General features: G+C 40.2%; 1 protein-coding gene across 1 annotated transcript in view; it reads right to left on the bottom strand.

The window, feature by feature from the left end:
- The window catches only part of DAAM2 (dishevelled associated activator of morphogenesis 2), a 205,539-nt gene extending 195,841 nt beyond the window's left edge, over positions 1–9,698 (bottom strand). Inside the window, exon 1 of the mRNA XM_040612105.1 lies at positions 9,611–9,698. The gene's annotated coding sequence lies outside the window, so the exon portion shown is untranslated. The remainder of the gene's footprint in view (positions 1–9,610) is intronic.
- Positions 9,699–16,134: the final 6,436 nt, after the last annotated feature.

Genomic DNA, 16,134 nt, shown 5'->3' with positions numbered 1-16,134 from the left:
AGGTAGGTAAATAGATAGATAGATAGCACACTGGAAAGCATATGACACAAGTCACGCAAACAGTTAATGGAAGTTAATGACAGTGGCCAGACAGCAGAAGCAAGCCCAGGATTAACAGTGGGAGAATTTCTAATAGATGTCAAAGAGTATTTCCCATTTCTCTGGAGGCATTGCCTCCTAGTTTGGCACCAAACTGCCCAGCTCCTTCTGGCTTCTATGAATTAAGTTTATTCCTGAAAGGGCTAAAGAATCCCAAGAGACCATGACTAATGAGTGCTCAAAGGAAAAACGAAGATTGTGTATCTCTCCCCATCACTGTGTAACCACTTACTATTGAGTACCCAGAACTGAACACAGCATTCTCAGTGTTGTTTCATCATAGCTCAGAGACATATTTCCTCAGCAGGCTATTTGGATCAAAGACTCAAGGCAACATCCCTGAAAGAAAAGACAAGGCAAAACACAGAGGCGACTTTTTTTTGCCATCTGCTTCCATTTTAATTTGCTGCAGTCCCACATGTCACCAGAGCCTGTAGGGTGGTCAATTGGATTCTGTGTTGTGCATTCATGGGAGTATAGGACTACAAAGTCATCATATCCTGTTTCCTACAATCACAGACAACTGCATAATAGACACATAGTCCAGCAGACTTCACAGCACATTTATTCCAATACCGTCACACATTACTATAAGACTTCAAGTGACCAGTGGGAAGCAGAATTAGATAAGTTTTCCAGTCTGAAGTAGGGCATCCATTTTCACTCTTATTTTAAAGCAGCTGACAATGACAAATTAGGTATTTCATTGTACAGAGGTATAATATCACCTCCCTAACCTTTGATATCTAATTCTAGAGATCATAATTCAGTCCACTCTTATTTGAATATTCATGCTCTGTGGATAAAAATACATAAAGCTACAGATAATATTTTTGTCAAAGTGAGACAAAACAAGGTATTCATACGTAATCTGAATTGCATGTTGATATACCTTGCAAAAATTTAGGTCAATAATGGAAAAATTGACTGTCAAGACTGATGAAGTAGCATTCTTAAACTGCTTTTTGTTAGAAGTATAGTGATACCATATGAAAATGTTAATATATTACGTTAGGTCAACTCTAGCTTGTATTTACAGTAAGCATTTTCTTAAGATAAGGCTTTCATTTCACAGTAGCTTAGCTACACTAACAGATGTGTAAATCAGAACGAATATGGGCCTCAGGAGATGTCCTGATAGATGTGAACATACTAAACATCACCACTGTAAGTAAGCAGGGGATGAGGCAGTGAGGAGTTGCTTGCTAAATTTTGCCTCTGTTTAAATATAAAATGTGTCATGAAGGGCACAGTAGGACATTTATAGCTTAACACATGTTCCCCAGCAGGTACATGAAGCTATTCTAGATAAGCCCAGACACAGCTGGAAAACAATTCACGGGTCTCCCAAGGAAAATTTCACCTAGTCAGAAAATGCATCTGTTTTTCTCCCTATAACTTAGTAATGGTGAGTGCCAAAGACCATAGCATTCACACAGACTGCCTGAATCCTGCTGACGATGAAAGGCTAAGGTCAAGCTTTGTACTTCTGTCATTGGCAACACATTTCAGGGCCTCTGCAACAGAGCCAGAGAGATTCACTCATTGGGATGCCTGACCCACAGGGCAGTAAAAGTATGAAACAAGCAATGAGGGCAAGTTCATATCTCAGTAGGGCACAGCTGGAAGACAGTTCATATTGGCAGAGCCCTACCATGGTTATTACTCTATCCCTGCATAACAGTGCAGGAGGATGCTGACAGATCAGAGCACAGGCAAGAACAAAACCAACTGTCTCTCTGTGCATTCAGCTGTTAGAAACATAGTTTAATTGGTTCCTGCTGTATATACGGCTGCAAAAGTAGCAAAGGACTGAAGTCTCCTCGTGTTTGGTCAAGGTCTTGCTTGCTTTCATCTGTTGTGCAGATGCTGATGGGGTCACCTGCCTGGAGGGGGTCAGGGTTCTGCCAAATGGATTTAAGCAGGGTACTCACAGTCCAGGCATCCCAGCTTAATGGTCAGTGACTCAGTGAGAAAATCAAGACTGTCTGCACTAGTGGATGGCTCCATTCCTGACAATGTTTGTAAGAAAGAATGATAGCCTGGAAAACCTTCTCTACAGATGTATGCTGTTTAATCTAACAAATAAACTCATTCCATCTACTTAAGGCAGATCGCTTCCAATCTTTATCAGCAGTACCTAAGTTTCATACTCTCAGTGCAGACAAAAAACTAAATGAAGGGTGGAGAGTAGAAGAAGAACTGGAGATTATAACTAGAGGCTCTGGAAAGCCAGAACATAGATATGAGGGAGAGAGAAAGAAAGGGGAAGATTACTCACTCTACAATAGGGTGATATACTTGCATTCTGTGAGAAGTTTGATTTTGGTGAATATACAGCTTGCCTACCAGGCAGGAGGCTAAATGCAACATGATAAAGATGTTGTTATAATATTTTAGCTTGATTGCTATGGCTTTGTTAAACTAACACTTCAGAGAACATAAAGATAGCTAAAAAAAAAAAAAAAAAAATTAAAAAAAATGGGTTTCCAGCCTACCTGCAGTGAGAGTATTTATATGATAGTACAGACTCCCATCAGGTTACAGGAATATGAAAAAGCTGTGCCTCAGTTTTCCAAAATGCTAACTGCATTAATATTTGGAAAGTGTCTGGAAATTTTCCAAAGGAAACTGCTGAATGAAAGAATAAATTTCTAACTTTATCTAACTATATATATGTGACTTATGCTCACATATTTGTAGTGTATGATAGCAGACAAGAAAATAGTCTCATAATTTAACTCCTACTGGTTAAATAGGAACAGTCCATTGTGATTGCCTCAGCTCCATCAGAAACAGTCTGGCTAATGAACATACAATACCCACTGCATTCAGGATTCAATTTTAAACCAGTGGAAAGTAGAGAATTTACTGTATTGTAGGTTGATGATTTATTGACTACATGTTTTCAGAGGGACGGGGCTGTTGTAACATTCTTGGGAAAAAAAAAAATAGCTTCGTGTTAGAGGGTAATCATGTTACACCTTTAAAAGAGTCCAGGAAACTTCTATGCACAGATCAGCAAGGATGCTAATACAGCTCCATGGTTGGTCCATTCCTTCTTGAAAAGATTGTTCCCCTCAACCTGACAAGGAAAGGAGCAGAACTGGCAGGCTGATGCAGAGCAACATGGAATTACCATGTATTTCTGTCACGCCTTCTGGAGATTTGAAAGAAAACAGATGACAGTGCAGGACCAAGAACTTGCAAAGAGATTAATGATTTTTCAAGACCAGCTTGAAACACCTAAAAATAGTGTGGTAGTGTGTTGGGTTTTTTTTTATTAGGCATCGAGCTTTTCTGGAAAATGGAAGCACCCAAAATATTTGTTATTTATGAAAATATGAGCAACAATAATTTTATTGATGAGTAAGCCTGTTCATAATGTTCAGATTTACAGAAATATTTCAATGCAAAAAAACCACCCCAAAAACCAAAACATTTTTAAAAATAACTGGAGGGGGGTTAGCAAATTAAATCCTTTCTGCAAAAAAATGTCACTGTAATCTACTTTTGAACTGAGGAACAAGGAGAGATGCTGGTCACTTTTCACTGACAAGAAAAGACAGAGATAGAAATGAAGGTATAGTTTCTTAATGGGCTTGATACCTCAAGGACTCTAAAATGCAAATAAATTTCTGGAGGTTTGTGGTGTATTGGGTCATGTTCCTCAGCCCGCATCTTACAGATATGACTTTCTCCCTCATAGAATAGCTAAAACATCAGAGGATCTTCAGTGTTTTCACTCTCAAAGACCACCAGAATGTAAGAATTACTACACAGAGTCAGATCAGAAGTCCATCTAAACCAGTACCCTATCTCCAAGTAATGGTCAGCTGCAGACAGTTAGGGAAAGCATATAAAAATACCATATATAGTCTGATCCTACCCCTGCTCAATCCTTTTAGTTGACTAGGACTTGGAGATGGGAGTACAGCCAGATTATCATGTTTAATAGCTACCAGTGGACCCATCCTCCAAGACTTTTCATCTCTTCCCACAGTTTTGTCTTGGGAGAAGGGAATCCTACCACGTGATATTAAACCTTTGAAATGTATCCTTGTATGGCTTCATCACAATGAAATCTAACCTGGGTTGTTCTCCTTGGCAGAAATGTTCCTTCTCCCTTTTGCACATTCACATATGTGTATGTGTTTGTGTATTTAATTTAGGAAAATATCCTGAGAACACATCTTCAGATATGATCTTAAAAAGTTAAATACGACCTGACCACTTTCTTCAAGGATGAACAGGGCACTGTGTACATTTACATCTCTTAAGACTTCACGGCTCATAATTCAATTGTTTAAGCAGCTAAAAACATTACTCCTCCAAACAGCAAAGAAAATACACACACCACACACCCCCACACCCCCCAAATCAGGCTTGTTCACTGCCTTAAATAAAAAAACCAAACAAACCTTAACAGTAAAAATGAGTTCTTGTTTATGCCTCCTTAAAAAAAAGTAATATACCAAGGAGACAGAATAATGTTGTTGAATCTCACAAATAGCTTTGTCCCCAATCCAAAGAAAAGCTGGGCTGGCACGTGCATTGCCTGAATTTAAGTCATCTTGGGACACAGAGAAAAGAAAAATACTCTTCAACAAAAAAAAGTGTGAACTTCAAAGCTCATGAGCAGAAATACCAACTTCAGTGATTATTACTTTGAAGCCAGCAAAACTGGGAAGTGAGCAAGTGCCTGTTATTCAGGGAGGGAGCCTATTCCTCTCCTGCTGCCAAAGTTTTTCTCTGTTCCTCAAGGTTAGCTCTATTTCCATTTTCACACAATCTAAACACATCCTTCCATCTCCAGCTCCCACTCCTTGAATTCCAGCCAGCCTTCTGATCTCCTCCCTTTCTTATCTGATTCCTTCTTTCCACCTTAAGTATCTCTAATTCCTAACTCCAGAGAAATCTTATCAATGGTATAAACCTAACATATTATCAGAACAACTTTTATACTAAATCCAAAAACCATGAGCTTCTCCTGGTCAGATTTGTTACTTTATGTTGTCCCAAGTGTAGAAAGCTCCTCCTACTAGAAGACATTATTTGACACCATAGAGATCACCAGAGAAGCCAAAATCTCAAATGTTGAAATACCATGTGGAAAATTGAAAGTATAAATCTAATACGGAAGATGGTTTGGGCAACATACAAACTGGACACAAAGCCTAAGGGAGGGAAAAGCCTGTTTGACCATCATCAGGTACAGATTTAACACACAGCACCAAGAAAGCTTGAGGATGCACTACCAATAGCATTGCTCAGCATGTGATGTGTTCATGGCCATGTGGCTACATGGTTTTCAGCATATCAAAGCCAGGTACATCCTGGACATGTCAAGAAAAACAGAACACAAGTACAGGACTGACATACCAAAGCTCATGGGAGCTTCCTGCAACATGGGACACATTCTCCTGTGACTTCTACTGCTGTTAAACAGCAGTAGCTCCACTGACCTTCAGAGAGTTACACCACCATAAAAAGTATGTGAGAGGAATCAAATCCACTGTGTAGCTTTCCCCAAGTCAGTTGGCCAGCATTTCAAAAGCAGCTTATAATTTTGGCTCTCTCAAATTTTTAGTGTCTTGGTGCCTTAACAAGACACTAAAAATAAAGAGCCAAAATTACGGGTTACTTTGCACAACTTGGGCCTCAGTTTCTCTGAACCAAATTCTGATGCTACTTGAATTTACTTTTATTTGAAGCCTGGAATAAGTTTCCTGAACAATACAGAGCTAAAAAAACCCTTCACTAATACACCTGAGAGCAGACTTGCACTGTCTGTACCTCAGGTTACTGTTACCAGTCTGAAGACACTGGCCCAAATCCTCGGCTGGAACTCATCTGTCATAGCTACACTGAAGCCCCCATACCTATTTGTACTAGCTGAGAATCCAACCCAATAAATTCTATTTAAATCATTTACATAGCATTATGAAATTTAATACCTACACAGAGCCTGGAAGATAACAAGTCCTCAGCCTGATAATGACTCAGAGTAGACAAACAGAAGTAACTCCACTGTTAAGTGGAATTGCAGAAAGATGAGAAACGAATCAGATCCACTGCATATTAGTGTATGTACTGAGTCCTACTACTACCAGTTTTCTGCAAATGCCTCAGTTCAAAGGAGCATGATATTAAGGAACACAACTGGTAAAATAGAAAAGACACAAGAGGCACCAATGTCAATCATCAATGCAACAAAAAGCACAAGAAAATGCATGTAAACTCTTTTATCCAATGAAAATCAGAGCAGTCAGCTTTCTTTTAATTTAGGAACATGCTGTGCTTGCCTGGGGGCTGCAGGGGCAGGGAAGGCAGAGAGGGTCAGATCTCCATAGGACTGACCCAGGTTTGAAAATTCACAGCAATTAAAGTATTGAGAGCCAAACCTCCCACACATCCTTCCCCTAAGTGTCAGGAAATGGTGTCCCTTGGTTGCTCAATTGTTAGGTCAAATGGCTGGCCTGGAGGGACTAGATGGGTTTCTGGGATTCCATTGGACCTCGGGGGAATTTTATGTCAACTAAGGCAGATGGAGCAAAACCAAACTATCCAGGTTTAAAGCCTTAAAGATGCTGTTCAACTCGTGCCATGCCTCCCTGCCAATAAAATACAGTCAGTGCAGGCCACATTTGGACTTTGTAAGAAAAGTTTTTGCAACAGATTTCAAGATGAACAGAATGATCTCCACTACACATAAGAAGCACAACTAAAATAAACATCAGCGATAGCAGCAGACAAGTGATACAGTGCGGTAAGGCCACTAGGATATCCAGAGAATTTGCTTACTCAGCTCTGTGAAACCATGAGACTGCACTTTGTAACACATAATATAGACTTTAAAAACCTCAGGGTTGCACTGGGACTGTCATAAACTCCAACAGGGAATTGCTTTCTGTTTCACAAATCAAAAATGAAAAGATGTCTGCCTTGTCCATATTGTATTTGTTTCTTTTGCTTCCAGGGTCAGTGTCCACCTGTAGAAGAACTAGCAATTTCCTGGATGGTATTATCTCATCCAAACTCAAGGATGCTGAATGATGATCCATGCATTCTCACAAGACACTAAATTTATCTCCTGCCAGATCAATATCTTCTTCCCCATTCCTCCTCCCACACTTCCACTCAGTGTGCAACTCTCCCCCTGAACCATGACTAACAGCCCACATGGAACTTCTAGACTTGCAAACCCTTGCAGATAATGTCACTCACTAGTGGGATGCTGAGCTGGAAGACAGAAAGAAGAATCGTAAGACAGAAAGGAAGCAGTGAATTTAAAACAGACCAAATCTGGAGTTCTCTCCTCCTTATTTCCTCTTCTCACCCTCTCAGCTTTCAGCAGTTCTGTATATATTAATTCTGTATTGCCCAATGCACTTCAGACAGACTAACCACTGAACCAGGTAAAAGTGTCTGTGGCTCCCAGACACTTGTCTTGGCTGTGACAACTTTCAAGCTTTTATTGGGGCATATACATTTCTAACAAGTTACTACATTTCTCAATGGTATTTTTTTTTTTTTTTCATATTGCTAGCCAATGTGGTTAGGCTGTTGCTAAGAAAATAAAGCAGCTTCTTGGAAAAGAAGCTGCTAGGCTACTGGAAACAAAATCTAATAAGAAAGAAAAGAGGGAGAGGAAGAGGATTCTGATATGTCATGGTAAAGCAGCCCAGATCCCAAACCAATTCCTTCCAAGTCTGAACACTTCACTTCAAAAGTGCATCCCCACAGGATCTGGCTCTGAGAACACAAGCTCCCTTACACACGCAGTCAGTACGGTTGCTTTTTCTCCAGCTCAGCCTAGCTCACTTTACATGGCATGGCATCCCTTACCAGGAATTAGACCCTGAACATCTGCCTAGTAAAGGTTACTCCTATTACATTAGCCAGAACAGTGGTTACATCAACCTGCAGTTCCTTTCAGCACAGCTGACTGCACTTGCTCAATTTCATTTTGCATTTTTCCCTGCAAAACCTCCTCCCCATCTTTACTTTTCCTTCTTTACTTCCTTCTCCCTGCCCCAGCAACCCACTGTACCACTCTCAAAAGTATTTGCAGACTTATTCCATTACTAAAACAACACAGCCCAGGGAGCGCTGACTCGCAACAGCCTTTCTTGTGACTGCTTGTTGGCTGAAGCCAATTACTAACAGCACAGTGCATTATATTGTGCAATTCACATAGCTCCTGCTTCTCAGCCCAGTTTTGTGTTTATGTTCAAGGGCGTCATCTCTCCTTCCAGAAACTGCACAGACCAACCACCCTCTCACTGGCAAAGAGCTTTCTGAAGTGCTAGCTAAATATGTCAGCTTCATACAGGAAGCATCAAACTCTTCCACACACCAGGGGAAATGAATATGTCAGCTTCACACAGGAAGCATCAAACTCTTCCACGCACCAGGGGAAATGAGCTGTTTCTATCATGGGTCTTATTACAGAAGATGCCAATGAAGAGGCTGTGGAGGCTCCACAGCTGTAGAGGCTCCACAGCTGTAGAGGCAGCTGTCCCCAGAAGTGGTCCCATCTCTACGCAGGGAATGAAGAAGGGACATCCAGGTGTGAGGTGGAGGAAGCAAGGTTAATAACATGGATGCAGCACTGGATTTTAACCGTAAATAAATACAGCTGAGTGCCCCACTGAAAAAAATACCTTCTTATGGAGGAGGCTTGGGAATCTCTGGACTGCTGAAGTAAAAAAAATATGAAATATTAAGACTCACTAACTTTCCAAAGGACTTGCACCATGTGTCTGGCAGTACCTCGGCAGGTTTTTCACAGGGATATTCTCCTTGTAGTAGCTGCCTCCTTCATGTAAGACACTGTTAAAGTTAGGTTTTGATGTGAGAGACACCTCTTTCCTCTGCAGAAGTAGCAGGTTCTTCAGAAAGCCCTCAGTACAAAACAAGTACAGGCTCAAGGTGCTAAATTTGTCAGATTTAGCAAGCAACACACTACGCTAGTGTTAGGATCTGTTACTGTCAGTAGCCTGGCAGAGTGGGACAGGACTTCACTGTCAGGGAGCCAGAAAATTGCCTGTTGTCCTCATAAGGAAAGAGGAACTGCACAATATGAGAAGGGATTAAAGAGTTAAAAAAGTAGTCTTGCATTGTGGAGTTGCTTAAGGAAGCTGAGTTCTGCCTAGGGCTTGTTTGGGATTTTGAAGTCCTGCTACCAGAATACGAAGGAGCTGAATTTCAGTCCATTTTGCAGTCTTCCAAAGATACGTCCTTCCCTTCTGCTGTCTCCTTCAACCTCCCCCATCCCCTGTCATCCCCCATCCACATACATAAGAGTGTAAAAGCTTGCACTGTCAGCCCCTCTGCATACCTTTGGGAGAAACGATCAAGCTAAACCTGAATCCTGTGTGCTGCCAAGCTGGCTTCAGGATATTTCAGAGGAGAAAAAAAAGACAAGACAGACAAGCAGTACTTGCAGAGATTTGTTCTTGAAAACAAGCAAAAACATGAGAAGATTTGCTACAGCAGCTGCACTTACACTGTAATGCTCGTGCCTGCGCAGTTCCTCCCTGTTCTGCAGTCCAGTAATCCACATAGAGAACTGTCTGTGCTGCTCCTCTTGCTGGCAGTGCTGTTATAGTGAGACTGGAACTGCTGCTGTTTTCACTTTCAGCCCAGCCTCTCTCTCCAAATCCTCTGACGTCAGACAGCCTCTAAGAGATATTTATGGAATGAACGATCTAAAAGTTTCTCTAGGTAAATCTCAGATTGCAGATTTTTGGAATTTGTAATTTTAAAACTTTTGGATAGAAAACATCTCCAAGGGGTATCAGGGAGAAAACAGTGGGGAATTACAGATGTTGTTGTATAAGTCCCTGGCAGAAGACAATCCCTGTACTTTTCTGCCCATGGTATATTATATCCACACCCAGGATGTAACTATCTGTCATGGAAGTCCCCATTTGGAAAGCAGTATTTTCCAGTCTGTCAACTGTGCCTAAAGAGTGTTCAAATCAAGCCTGGCAGAGGTTGGTGACACACACACACAGAAACACACACACACACACTCGTAGTCCACAGCCCTCTGCTATGTCTAGGCTTTGACTGGATTTAACTACAACAGGACTGAAACAGCCCTTCCAAGCATCTTGTCCACATCCTCTTTCAGTTTTGCACTAACCCCTTCCAGCTGGAATGTCTCCCCAGGCATGTGGGCCAGCTTCCCTCCTAACTTCAAAATACCTTCTAGAAGCATCTCATCTCAGATGAATACCAGCTCAGAAAATTCATTTGATCTTTGAGCTCTATTATGCTCTGCTTATTTGCATCTCTGTTTCTATTATTTCTTCAGTACTGTACATTATGATGTTTCACCTGCTACGAAAGCCACTTACAACGTTACGTAGAAGTAAAGACATGCTAGAGCAAAAACTGAAGCAGAAGTATTAGCATTAATGCTAAGCAGTACTTGAAGAGTGAAATACTGTCATGGTATAATCCTGCTGAGGCAAGTGATGTTAAATTTGGACTGATAAGACCTCTTTGTTTTGCAATTAGGAGCTGAGCTTGCCTATAAGCCTGTAAGTATCAGTAGTCCCATCTAAGAGATGAGGAAACCGAGGTTTGAAGGTGAAGTGATATACATTGAAAGTCCTTGAGTGAGCCTTGCCTGATTATAGACTGACCTTTTTAGGAAGTCCAAAACTTAATCAACACTTTCTGGAGGATTCTACAAATATATTGCTATTATAAGCAACTGGTTTCGGGTTGGTTTTTTTTTCATACCTCATCATTTCCATTTGTAAACAGTTATAAGAAGTATGTGTCTTGGTACCACTTTTGGAGATGTGAGTGCTATTTCAAAACGTAAAGCCAGGTTTTTTTTCTGTGCAACTTACTGACAGAGCAAATTCACCATTTTGGGCTGTGTGGATTAGTTTTTTCATATACATATACTTTCTCTTTTCTGCTTTAACACCACCACTTTTGAAAATTAACCAGAGCTCTTTAAAATCAATAAAACTCATCTGATCAACTTAAAAAGGCTGAAAATCAAGTTTGCTGCGATCATTTTCTAATGGCAGCTAGACCCATACTTCGACATATCATCACTGTGAGCAAAAGACTTGAGATAAATTCCAGAAGAAAATGGTATCTCTTTGAAAAGATTTCTACCTTTAAACTTACAAGATAGGTCTAAGAATCTGGCAGATGCAGGAACAAGAAAATATTCTGAGACCCAAAGCAGTATTCTGTCAAGCAAAGGAAATTAAACATTTTCATATGTAATAAATAAATAAATAATAAAAATAATAAAAATAACTCAGTTTTGACAATGCAATCCAAGCATTGAACAAGTGGCATTGTTGTCCCCTCTGGCTATCAGATTTGCCACTTGTCTACTTAAGATCAAGGGTAATTCAGGGGATGAGTACCCACCCTGCCATGCTGCACCCTACTCTTATTGAAGATCAACCCTATAGTTACATTGTTACCTGTTGGCAGCTTCTCCTGTAGATATCTGCAGGGAACTCCAAAAAGCAGTGATTCAGGGCTTCTCTGTAGGATACCGGAGTTGTTCCTTAAGGGTAGTTCTACCTCCCATCAGCCTTCATTGACTCAACTCCTATGGTTAATAAACTCTCTAAAGCATAGTAGCAGCTCCTGGTGTTTGCTGAAGATGAGATGACTATCCATGACTGTTGTGTTCTCTGTTTAATTTATAGGATTATATTACATCTTCTCCCTAGAGTGGAAAAAGAGGAATGTGGAATTCCTGACTATTACACAGAAGAAAAGCATAATTACAACTTGTCCTACAGTGTGACCCAAGCACAAATGGAATTTCTTTATTTCAAAAGACTTTGCAGCAAGATTGAAATGCCAAGAGACTGAAATATTCTGAAATGCCAAGAGTCTGAAATGCTCTGTTTACCCACACATGATACGGACAATGACAGCGAAAGCTGCTATTAACCTGTGTCCAGTAGAGCATTTAATTTCTGTCCTGAAGGGATATGCCTCTTAACATGTAGTTGTTAAGATAGAAAACACCATCCTGTCAGAACTGTTACAACATTCCAGTTACTGCACATTAAGACAGTATCTCTATGAACCTGTTGCATTTCTTGATGGAAATGAAAGGAATAGCCAGTTACATCACTGTTTATTCATAACCTCTGCACTGAATCACATAAGACTCAATTCCACAAGAAGGAACAGGAGCCCTTTTTAGAACACAACACTACAATATGAAGAGCATAAAGATCCCATCTGTGGGCAATCTGTACTCCTGTTTCCTATACAGGAGAACCCTATCCATTGGACTGAGAGTGTGCATGTGGGAGCACAATTTGCTCCATTTTAAACATAATTTATTTTAAACAGGGTTTCTCCCAAAAGATAGTAGAGGCAAGCACTTTTGGAGGGTGAAAATCAACTTTGCGTACCGGACCAACACAAACATAGGCATTACTCAGCCCTAAAAAACAGAACAGCATGAGACCCTCTGCATCACTAGCACATGACTGACAAAACAAGACAGCATGTGTTCCTCAGATCCAAACTAGTCTCAATACATGCTCACATGAGCAGCTACAGCAGTCCAGTTGTCAATCCCTTAGCGCTACATAACAAAATAATAAACCAAAGGAAATGAAACCATATTAAAATACTATTCTTGCTGCCATAGTGGAACAGACCATTCAGCTCTCTAGTCTAGTACACTGCCTCAAGCAGTGGTTAGATACCTGATAATTCAGAGCGTGGAGAATGGAAAACACATTACATCCAGCCAGCTGTGGGTAGGAATATTACATAAGAACTAGGGGATAAAGAGGGAAGATAAATTCTTTCTTGAACCCTACAGTTGATCAGTTTACACCCTGAAGCATGAGGTTGTTTCAGATGCTGGGTTTTTTTCCCTTGCACTGGTATTCCTATGAATGTTATTTCTGCATATATTTCAGTTTTGGGAACCTGCCAGTTTTTTTTCAGATCCACTGAAGTCAGGAAATGCAAAGTTATGGCATATTTTCAAAAGAATAGCATACACCAAAGCATGCAGAGAACTCTGTCTTTGTCCTCAGATGCATACAGCCTTGGCCATAGTTCTTAAATCCACATGGTGATTTTCCTTTCATTTTGCATGACAGGATTCTATTGTCTATCTATTTTTGGTCTCCAGATTTAATTCTCCACTGCACTGACCAGAGTGAAACCACTTACAGAAACCACTTACAGATCTCGTAGAAGTCTTCATTTCCAAGACCTGAAGCAGTACCATGGCTAACCAGGTGCTAGTAAACAGTTTAAACAATGGGAAGGGATGCTGGTGAGGTACTGCAAATACACATAAACCAGCAAGAAGGATCATTCTATCTTCGTCCTGTGCAAAGAATTTTACCCTGAATATCAGGAAAGAGGAAAGGAAACTTTTTCTGGCACTGTACCACAGTGTACCTGAGATGTCCCTTTAACCACACAGGATTGTGCAAAGGATGGTAAATGTCTGAGTATCATATAATACATGCCACTGGATAAACCTGTATTTAAACCCAGGCAATGAAGTGACAGCATTTTAGCCTGTTTCCTCCAGTATCAAAGTCAATAAAAAGTGAGAATTGGGAGAATGAGGCTCACAGAACTGGAGGAGCACTTCCAATTAAAACTAGTGCAGTGTTAGAGGAAGACTTACAAAGCCAGCATCCCTGCAGTACACTGTGACTGAACTCAGAGACCGAGGGACAGACTGAACTCCTCAAACTAAATTTAGCAACAGTTTTAGCCTTGACGGACAACACTCACACATGAAAGTAGACAGAAGGCAGCAAGGGCTGAGAACACTTTTGCCTCCACTGCTGGCAGAAAAGGAGGCAGGAAAAAGTGAGCTCTGTCCCACACAGGGAGTTGTGGCTAAGCTCTGACTCCTTTGCAGCAGTCAACTAGACCAAAGAGGATTGAGTAGGCCAGACTATTTGGACAATTGTGAACTAAACTTGTCCTGCAGATATATAATATCAGAGTTAAACAATATTTTTGTAATATATCACAGCCCAAATAGCTATTCCCAGAGCTAACTTAAATTAATTTTGTTTTCTACCAAAAACTATATAGTGAATTCAGGTTTACCAGTGTCCTTTGAGATCTTTGTGGGACACAAGTTTCCTGGCTTCTTTCACATCCATACTGGATTGACAACTGTTAAAGCAGAGATGCTTCAAAGAAGCCAGAGATGTAACTTAGGAGAAAAAAACACATAGGCACACAGTAGACAACCATGCAGACAGAAATGCCACCAATTATATATCATATTAACAGCAATCATCATGTGTTACAAAAAATCCAGGGGAGCCTGAGTTGGAAGGACAGTTAAATTACGTGGACTGTATCAAATTTAAGTGTCTTGACTAGTATAATTTTTTCTTTTCTTTCCTAGACATTTTCTCTTCTTGCAAAGGATTTATTTTTAAAAGACTCCAGGAAGCCAAGAGAGCCTATTAGACTAGCAATTATCCTGAGTCACTTCCTATAATAGTTCAAAACAACTTTTCATAAAATCTCTTCTGTGGACATGGATGTAAGTATATCATTGGCCCACAGAGTTGAACCAGTAAACCTGAAAGGAGTAATGTTCTACAGCTAACTACATTACATTTTTAGTAACACTGAAAGAATACCAAAGTTGGAAAATAAAATATTGGAAAATGACAGATATCAAATACAATATGATATAGGTATGTTTATCCACTACCCATGTAAAACAGCTGTGGCAGAACCTGCAATGGGACCCAGGTGCCTGCATTTTAGTTCAAGACAATTTTCTCCTTGCAGCTCTTACACAGTTGATGTAAGCCTGATGCATGGGATGAAGCAAGTATAAAACATTAGCATAAGCCAGAGCTGGTGCTGTAATTTTGGCAATTCCACACTTCTAGGTGCTTTGGTTTATCAATGCTTATGCTCTTTACTGGTTTTCTTTCTTCATTATTTGCTAATTAAATAAAAAAAATATGTACCAGTTCCAAAACTTTTGCAGTTTTCCTACTGAATTTATGAGATATCAGCATAATCCCAGAGGTCTTCTGAATATAGGAATTTTACTGTACTGTTGTTGTTGGAGGAAAAATGCTAGATCAATGCTGCTGTAGGCTGTACACCTCAGCTTTGTTCCCTGTATAGCCCCAGACCAGGACTGCAAGCGCAGTCGGCAAATAGATGCTAGACAATGAAAGTTTAATATTAGTAAGACTATACCTGACAGTTCAAAGAAGTTTCTAAGAACAGAAGACCCTGACCTCTAGGAGGCTGAGATGGTGGAGATTGTCCATTCTGATTACTCAGAACTGAGACATGCAGAACCTGAAGCGATCATCCTTGAAAGAAAAAGTAAAATAGCGAAGTGGTCAAGATATAGAACAACTTGTGAAACTGACTGTCAAGATAATGACTAATAAAAGACTTGTTTGAAACCAATAGATAACGTAACTGCTTTGTAGAGACCATAAATGGAGAGCTGAAAATCTTGTAAGCTTGTCACTCTCTGCGGAGGTGACCCAATGCTGCTGGACCGATTAAAACTGCAAACCTAGAGTAACCCATAAGAGTTCGAGTCTCTTCTTTTACAGTTGTCATGTCACCATACCGCTCTTCTCTTGTGAAGTTGCCATTTCAAGTTGTAATACAGTTTGACCATGACATATACAAGTGTCTTCTCAGGCAGAAAAACATAAGAAAGTTCTTGAATTGTGCTTCTGAAGCCTGGTGCAGTATTGTGGGCATAGGCACAAAGACTTGGCAAAATTATTCTTGGAAGATAGATGAACTGTAGAGACTGCTATGCCTGAACCCCAAGTTTTATTACCAGACCAGCCAAAAGTGACCTTGTGTAACCTTGGTTACCTCACCTGCAGAAGAAGGAATTAAGACAGTCTGCCTATAGCATAAGATCACAGGATCTTGACTAATAATATCAAGAAACATTTCATAATCTTTTATAATATCTGAAATGAAACAAGTAAATAGAACAAAATGAAACCATAAAATTTAGGTATTCTGTCTTCT

The sequence above is a fragment of the Falco naumanni genome, chromosome 12, assembly GCF_017639655.2.
Source record: "Falco naumanni isolate bFalNau1 chromosome 12, bFalNau1.pat, whole genome shotgun sequence".
Taxonomy (NCBI): Eukaryota; Metazoa; Chordata; class Aves; order Falconiformes; family Falconidae; genus Falco; species Falco naumanni.
This window is presented reverse-complemented; position numbering and strand designations above follow the sequence as displayed.